This window comes from Diachasma alloeum, unplaced genomic scaffold, assembly GCF_001412515.2.
Source record: "Diachasma alloeum isolate Michigan unplaced genomic scaffold, Dall2.0 Dall_scaffold_00209, whole genome shotgun sequence".
NCBI lineage: Eukaryota > Metazoa > Arthropoda > Insecta > Hymenoptera > Braconidae > Diachasma > Diachasma alloeum.
This window is the reverse complement of record NW_021680374.1, coordinates 2,261,297-2,269,033: the sequence shown is the minus strand read 5'-3', so window position 1 is coordinate 2,269,033 and position 7,737 is coordinate 2,261,297. Positions and strand designations below refer to the sequence as shown.

Genomic DNA, 7,737 nt, shown 5'->3' with positions numbered 1-7,737 from the left:
CCCCCCCCCTCCCCGTCCTCACAATCACAAAAAGAGCGACCGGGTGTAATCGTTCGTTCGATATGACACGAGTAAGAGCATTAAGAGTCACGAGTACTGGTGCAAGTGAGAAAACCCTGAAGAAATGATAAAAGAAAGGGGGGGGGGATGGTGAACGAAAAAGGAAAAAAATATTGAGGGCGCCGGGTAGAATGGACTTGGGAGCACTGGTTGGATAGAGGAAAACGTTTATTGGACGTTATTAAATGTAATGCCAAGAGGCGTGTCCCAGTCCCTCATTCGTATCCCATCTTCCCTTTTTTCTCCCCCCAATCGACAAAACTTTACTCGATAACTTCGTAATTCTGTAAAAAGGATATCCCAATCTCAAAGGAGAACAAGAGCTGGAGGTCTTCTTAGCGATTTAGTACATCTTAAATGTGCAACTGCTTCTGGACAATTTGATATTGAGCCCATTTTAAGGACTCGATAACTACACATTGACGTTAACGAATGATGTTCACGATTTGAGAAGAATCCAGTGCGATTGCGAGAGAAGGGAAATAGCTGTACAAGTTGGGGTGTTTTTTCGAGACCAAAGCTTCGCGCTCGTGTTGAGAATCCAGTTGTATACTGGATGAATAAATAATCAGGGACGTAATGGACGAGATACCTTAACGAGGATCATTGCAGGATGGGAATTGGTTGTGCCGGGTGATAAGCGTTGAGACAACAACCTCAGGGATCAGCTGGAAATGACGTCAATTAGTGATGTCTCGAGTCTGTTCGATTGGCGTTACCCAAGGGGCTAACGAACCTGGTGACATCTTGTGTACACTAACGTCATTCATATGTCTGAAGAGGAGAATATAGTACTTTTCGTAGTTTACTATCAGTTCATCAACTTGAATTCTCTGAATTCATCGTCTCCATTCATGCCAACCGATTCTACATTTCCATTGGGTTTCGATGGTGCTGATGTCCAGCCGAAAGCTGTCATCTCTACTTTAATAATTATCACTGAGTCCATAGGACGTCTCAAGTCGCCGGAATACCAACAACTCCTGAGTTACTCATCCAATTTCTGATGCTGCATGTTGGGGAACCGGGGTTTATCTCCTGTGTGTTAGGAAATCCATCGCACTTTCCTCTCTGTACAGTAGATATCTCGGGCGTGGTTTCAGCCGTTGAGAGCCACGACGTGTTCTCTCTAATGGGACAGGACCTGAAGGATCGGAGGTAACTGTGAAAATCCGTTTACGCAATTCCGGACGACAGCGTTGACCAACTTGATAGCTTGGGGTTGACTCTTCCGCTTATACCTGTGGATTACGTTCAACCACAAAAAGATAATCCAATTTCATTGAGGATGGCTCTATTTCCTTACTTCCAGTGAATTAATTCGATACTTTTTTTTTACGTTGAACAGAGTTCTCAAGGTTTGAGAACTTTGAGAAGCTTTGACAACACCACGGAAAAATTATTAAGAATTAAATTTGTTTACTACAGTAGAAAAACTTGTTGACTGTCGTCTTTTGATTTTGTTTTCTCATTTTAAGACATTGTAATGTCTTGAATTAAGACGTCAGGACGACACTGGTATTTACAGTGCAGTCAAAATGGTTATGAATTCAACTTTGTTGGGAATGAATTGGCAAAATTAATGAAACAAGAAAATCAAACGATTAACCAGTGACACAGTTATAAAAGTTCAATAACTAGGCGCCTGTGAATGCCACCGATAAACGCCTCCAGGTGTTTCCTGCCGGTTCACTTGTCGCGCTCTCTTCGTTATGTAGAGAACGAGGAAAGCAGAAAAGCCAAGAATACTGGGTGCAGGAGCCGTGTACGTCGAGTATGAAGGGAAGAGGGATGAGAGAGGGCTTTATATACTGCCTGCCCTACAGGACAAGATTAATGTGCAACGTGATGGTCTATATCATCAGTGTAACTCATGAAAACTGGGATGGAATATTACGCTACAAAATCTTGAGGGGCTCTAGCTGGCACCATGTACTTGGGTTAGCTCTTACTCCTGTTGTACATGAGGATCATGTGCTATATCTGTGGTTATTCTACTTGAAATTTGAATTGAGTTGGAGATCGATAATTTCGAATATTTCGGTCACATGCAAAGAAACCAAATGGAATTTGCATTAATAATCCAATTCTCATGGACATTTTTTTCTGATTCACTGTCAGAAATTTTTTGAAATTTCGAGGACAATATCATCGTAGTTCTTATACGAGTGACATTGAATCGGATTTAGGGACCGGCGATGGTGGCCGAAGCGGTTAAGTCGACTTTCTCTCTAACCAACTCCATCAGTTGGCACTTGATCCAGGTGAACAAAAATTTTTTTGAACATGAAATATCCAAAAAAAAACTAAACAATTTCTACTGGAGTATCTTTCTCAGGAGTCCCTCAATCCCCTAAAAAATCACCAACTCCCTCGGAAACGATTTTTACACAAAAAAAAAAACGGAATTCTTCAAAATTTCCGTGAAACTACAATATGTAAAAAATCCTGAACATTCATGACAGATACCTTTTCTCATTTTACGAAAATGCAACTTATTACCACGCAATTTCTTAAACATCGAACAATTGCTGCCCGGTTTATGGTTTCATTACGAGTTGTTCAGGGAGCATGGGTCACTTAGTGTCCCAAAGTGCTGACGATTTTCCACATTTGTCCGAATGATTCGACAATAAGGTGTATTCAGCATGTATACGTCGAGTGAGTCAGGTGAACCGTGTGGCTTTAGGATTTACGTTACCCATAAACTGCAGTCACATGAGATTCGGTCGGCTGTGTCATAAACGTAGTGAGCAGGGGCCAAGAGAGTACAGTATATCCCGGCACAAGACGCACAAACCAAGTGCAACTATCCTCGTCGCTCGTGGATTTACATAGGTTACTTTATGGCCCGTATCACCAGCTGTGAAAGTTTCATGACCACTACCCAACCTGAAGAGCCATCGTTGGCCACTTCCTACGCGCGGATTCAACGCCGCGTACAGGGAGGATTATTCATTAGGTTTAATGGAACCAGCTTTTGTCTTGTTTTCTTCTATTATTGCTTATCCAATTTGCTGGAAGGGGTCACCAGATTCCCTGAGGTATTTCCCCCGACTGAATTGAGGATTATGCCATGCAGTTATAGTATATATTTGTTATTTTTTTTGTCACGGATATGTACGAGTGGAATGCACATTGCAATGAGAGAGAGGGCGTCCCTTACTCGTTCAACTTTCAACTCCTCTTTATATTATATCTCGATACTACCTCGGATCTGCGCTTGTTAAATTGTTATACGAGCGTACAATTGCCCGCTGCGCATCGAATTTTTCCAATTAAATCGCAACAAAAAATCACTGTATTGGAGAGGGACAATTACGAGGAAAAGGGGTTGGAGAGAAAAAGGAAGAGAGTAACAATGGTGTTGCAAAGTCGATGTATGTATCACTCGTTTTTGTTTGAAATTTATTTGACTCGTGACGGGAGGGAAGGGTCTGGGTAGAAACAAATAGCAATAGGAGGAAACTGAACGAAGCAAGAAAAATGAGTGGCCATCGAGGGTTTACACAACGATTGACGCAAATAGAGTCGGAAACATAATCCTTTTTCGTGGTACTTTCACCCCGAGGTTGCCTTTGGGGTTACTCGTTTTTGTTTTTAATGGAACAATGCACTATTGCTTAGTGAATTTTTCTCCACTTCAGGATTATTGAGATGAGATAAGAGCACTTCTTGGGAATTTTTATTACATTTTAATTTCACTTCTTCAAGTTGTTAAGTTCCTCATCACTTCCTATTCCAATGACGACGAGTTGGGCTGCGCCCATACACTTTGGCACCAAAAATAATGCCCCCTTCCCCCTAAATCCCAAACGAATGACAATTCACAAAGATCTCAAGGCGTGTTGCATGTCGAGTGAGATGAAGCGATACCACTGAGTGCGGATAGACCCAGGATGAGATGTGATTGCCATCGGAGCGAAACTGGCGTGTATTGTATTTGTCATCGCTTCGGGCACGACTCAACTCTCTTCATCTTCCTCTCAACTCCCTTGTTCCTCACCTTCCATCTCTCTCACCCTCATTTTTTTTCTCTCACATTTTCCCAACGCATCTCTAAGTTTAGAATCATTTTCGATGATACTGTCGCAGACGTGATCGGTCCGCGCTGTACGTAACTGCTAATTTACCATTTACCCAAAATCGTCGATTAATATTGTCACTGGTGATTCGTTGATTCATTGTAATCCCCCCACGACGTATTCCCGTGAACATAACAGTGGAAACAGTGAGTAATTCAAGAATATTTCCGTTTTTTCCCGATAGGAGAGGCTGAGAGAGAGACTGGGACGTGTCCAGGTGGTGGTTAGGCCAGATATCGTTTGGCTTTTCGTCGTTTCGACGCTCGTGAGTCGAGTGTCATCAAGCTGGAGCTGGCAAAGAGGCATTTCCTGAGGGGGTGAGTACGTCTTTCATTCTTTTTATATTTATCATCATCTTTGCACTTGAAAAACTAGTGTCTGAAATTAAAACACTTGTCTCCTTGTTTAGGATTTTTCTTTCTAAATTTAAGTCATTTTCAGTGTCTCACGTGGAGAAATTAAGACATGTGTTCTAGACGTTCTAGGTGTCTTATAATTTCCCATTTTTTCCAAATGCTTCCACCGCCAATAATTTTTTTACTGAGAACTTTGATTATGTTAAAACAAGTGATGATGAAACACAATTTCAAAGGAGTTGAAAAAATAAGGGATTAAGAATTTTGTGATTAAAAAATACAGATGAAAAATATTTTTCTTCAGAATAATATTTACGTAATATTAATATTAATAATATCAAATCCTAAACTAAAACATCTTGAAGACACTAGTTTTTGCAGTGTGTTACGCGATTTTTTTTGCCCGAGTTTTTTTTCTTATGTGCACATTTTTCGGGAAAAAAACCTACACAGCCTCCGGGGATTTACGGTCCCTTTCCCACCAACGGTTTTATCATCCCTCTCCATTTGTCCGGAGGGATTTGCTTTACTTCACATCAAATATCTGCAGTTTGGATTTTATTGAAAGACTGAAATCGAAATGGCAATCAAGGATTTAGCCAGGAAATATTTGTTGCCTCGATTTTTTATTTCCCTCCCCCCTTCAATAAACCTCGAGAACTAAACAAATGGGTGAAAGAGTACTGCATATCGATGTTATCATCAATTTTATAGTGGTAAAGTGCATTCGACAGTTCCATCGTTACCCCAGTATTTTCGAAATTCTCTGTAATTCACGTGTACTGTTTACGTGTTTACTGTGATGGAGTGAATGCTGATAAATTAATTAGCTTTAGAGGTTGAGGGATATAAAAAACAAGTGGGTATGTAAATTGAAAATCCATGAGGATATCCCTCTGCAGTTGTTTCTGGATGTGGTTGGTGGGAGTTTGGGTGGTGTGGGAGAAAATAGAAAGCTCATATCGATTTATCTGGCTGTGAGAAATGGCGGTGGGAGGTTGTGTCTCGATGTTTCAACCTTCCTCAAAATTCAATCACCTAAAATTTTTCAAGGAACGGATATTTTGCATTATTGAGGCTCACGAAAATATCTCTCGATGCCTCGTCCACCAAGCGGGTCACGTTCTTTCTCATCATTGCCGAGGATTGAAAAACGGGGGGGGGGGAAGAAAAATCCCCGTTGAATTGACTGTTGAAGTACAAGGAATTAATAGCCGAGAATTTATTTAACTTTAATTACCCGGTGCATCCCAGCTAGTCCAATTTAAATGAGCCTTACCCTGAGTATGAAAAGAATAATAGATAAAAGGAGACGGGCTCTCGGCGGACTGACATCATCATTAGAAATTAATTCCCTCGGTTCACCAGCAGTTTTCATCCGTTCTTCTGGCTGTTTTTTTTTTGTTTTATCTGCATGTTTCACCACTCGTTCGCGGCGACGTTTTTTTTTCTCATCTCTTTTCTCTTCTTTTTATGGTCGCTCTTAGCATGGCTTTTCATCCAAAGATATCCCAACCAAGTGGGGAGCGTAAAGCAATTCGCTTGGACCGCCAAGCTCGACCCCTCGCCCATTTCCTCATTTTCTTTCGCTTTTCTATCTTTCCTTTTCGTAGCTTTTTTTTGCGCTTTTTATTCACTCATTCCCTTCGCCCTCTCACCTATCGCCGGTGTTTCGCGCTAGCTCCTCTTGGCTGTTTATAGAGATGTAGAAAGAATTGTCTAGGTCCGTTTGTTTCTTTAAAATCCTCTCCCACCGCGCGACCACAGAGATAAAATAGGTCGTAAGTGACGCGAAGAATGGTATTTGGGGTATTTAGACCCCCCCCCCTGGTCCTCGGTATCTTCACTCATCAACTCGACTGTGAAAAAAAAAACTCACCGACGGAATTTTAAACTCCGAAAAAAGTAAGAAAATAAAATAACGAATCACCGGGCGGATAAAATGAAATAATGGAGACTGAAGTAAAGAGTGAAATGAGCGGATTCGCGGTGAGGGATAAAGCAAGTGAAAAAAAGAATAAATGCAGAGTCCGGAGGAAGCGAGCTCTGTTGAATTCCCGAAGAATCCTACAGTCCAATTATCTATCGGTTCTCGAGAGCCCCAGTCTACCCCGTCCACCCCCCATTCACCATTTCCACAGCCTGTCAGAGACCCTTCTTATTCTTTTTCTCCTAACCAGCATCTTCTCCATCACACTGACCTTTAGAATCAATAACTCGATCTGTATAGACTCACCTTTTACCATTTACGTGGAATTTTTCAGTAATCCTCTTTACTCGATATTGAGAAGACAACAATTTTAGTCTTAATTGAATGTATAATTATTCGTCAATTATTCGTTGAGCCCGGTGGCTGTGCGCAGTGGGTAAGTTCGTTGCCTCACATGCGAAAGGTTCCGAGTTCAAATCCCGGCCGGGTAGAATGGTGTGATCTAACCATTTAAAGTCTTGATCATCATCACAGTATACCCTAACCGGGTCGGAGCCATGTAAAATAACGATAAAAAAAATGATTCATTAACTGATAATTGCGTAATGATGGGATTCCATGAAATTTTAGGAGAAGTGTAACATGTAACGAAATAAAATATTTCGGTTTTTATGGAAATGAAAAAATCATGAAATTTTACATTTTTGAGCAGCAGGAAAATGAGCGTAAAACTTTGTTGAATTTTCAATGAATTGATTTTCACATAACAATTGAACCACAGTTCACAACTTCCCTTAATTTTCCTCAAAACTTTCAATTTTCAATGAGGAAATTCCTTGAAATTCCAGCAAAAAACACTAACTTTTCCCAGCACCATTTTCATACCATCAAAAATCAATTTAGAATTTCACAATACGAAAATCTACCTTGTACACCCGCCCCCTAAATTTGAAGAATTCAATTAAAAAATCTGAACTAAATTAAATTCAAACTTTCGACTGACCATGTGTCCCATCAAATTCAATTTCACCAGCAATTTTCCCTGCCATCTAGCTCTCCTCTTCGTCCCATTCCACTCAGTTTAAAAACAACCAATATCCCAGTGCATCGCCGAGGCAGCCCATTCACGGTAAACTTCATCGCATTCAGTTACCAACCGATTTTGATGAATTTTCCTGTATAGGTTTAATAATTAACCATTCGCTCGGTCTGCCCACGCTGATAGAGGGGCGGGGGGGGGAGAGGGAATAGCTGACAGGACTGTGGCTAACCGTCGGACAGGTGGACGGGGGGGGGCGGGAGGGCG

At 41.1% G+C, this 7,737-nt stretch overlaps 1 protein-coding gene across 1 annotated transcript in view; it reads left to right on the top strand.

The window, feature by feature from the left end:
- The window catches only part of LOC107036469 (poly(rC)-binding protein 3), a 122,021-nt gene that overhangs the window by 12,510 nt on the left and 101,774 nt on the right, over nucleotides 1–7,737 (top strand). The window contains exon 2 of the mRNA XM_015254441.1: nucleotides 4,330–4,462. The gene's annotated coding sequence lies outside the window, so the exon portion shown is untranslated. The remainder of the gene's footprint in view (nucleotides 1–4,329; nucleotides 4,463–7,737) is intronic.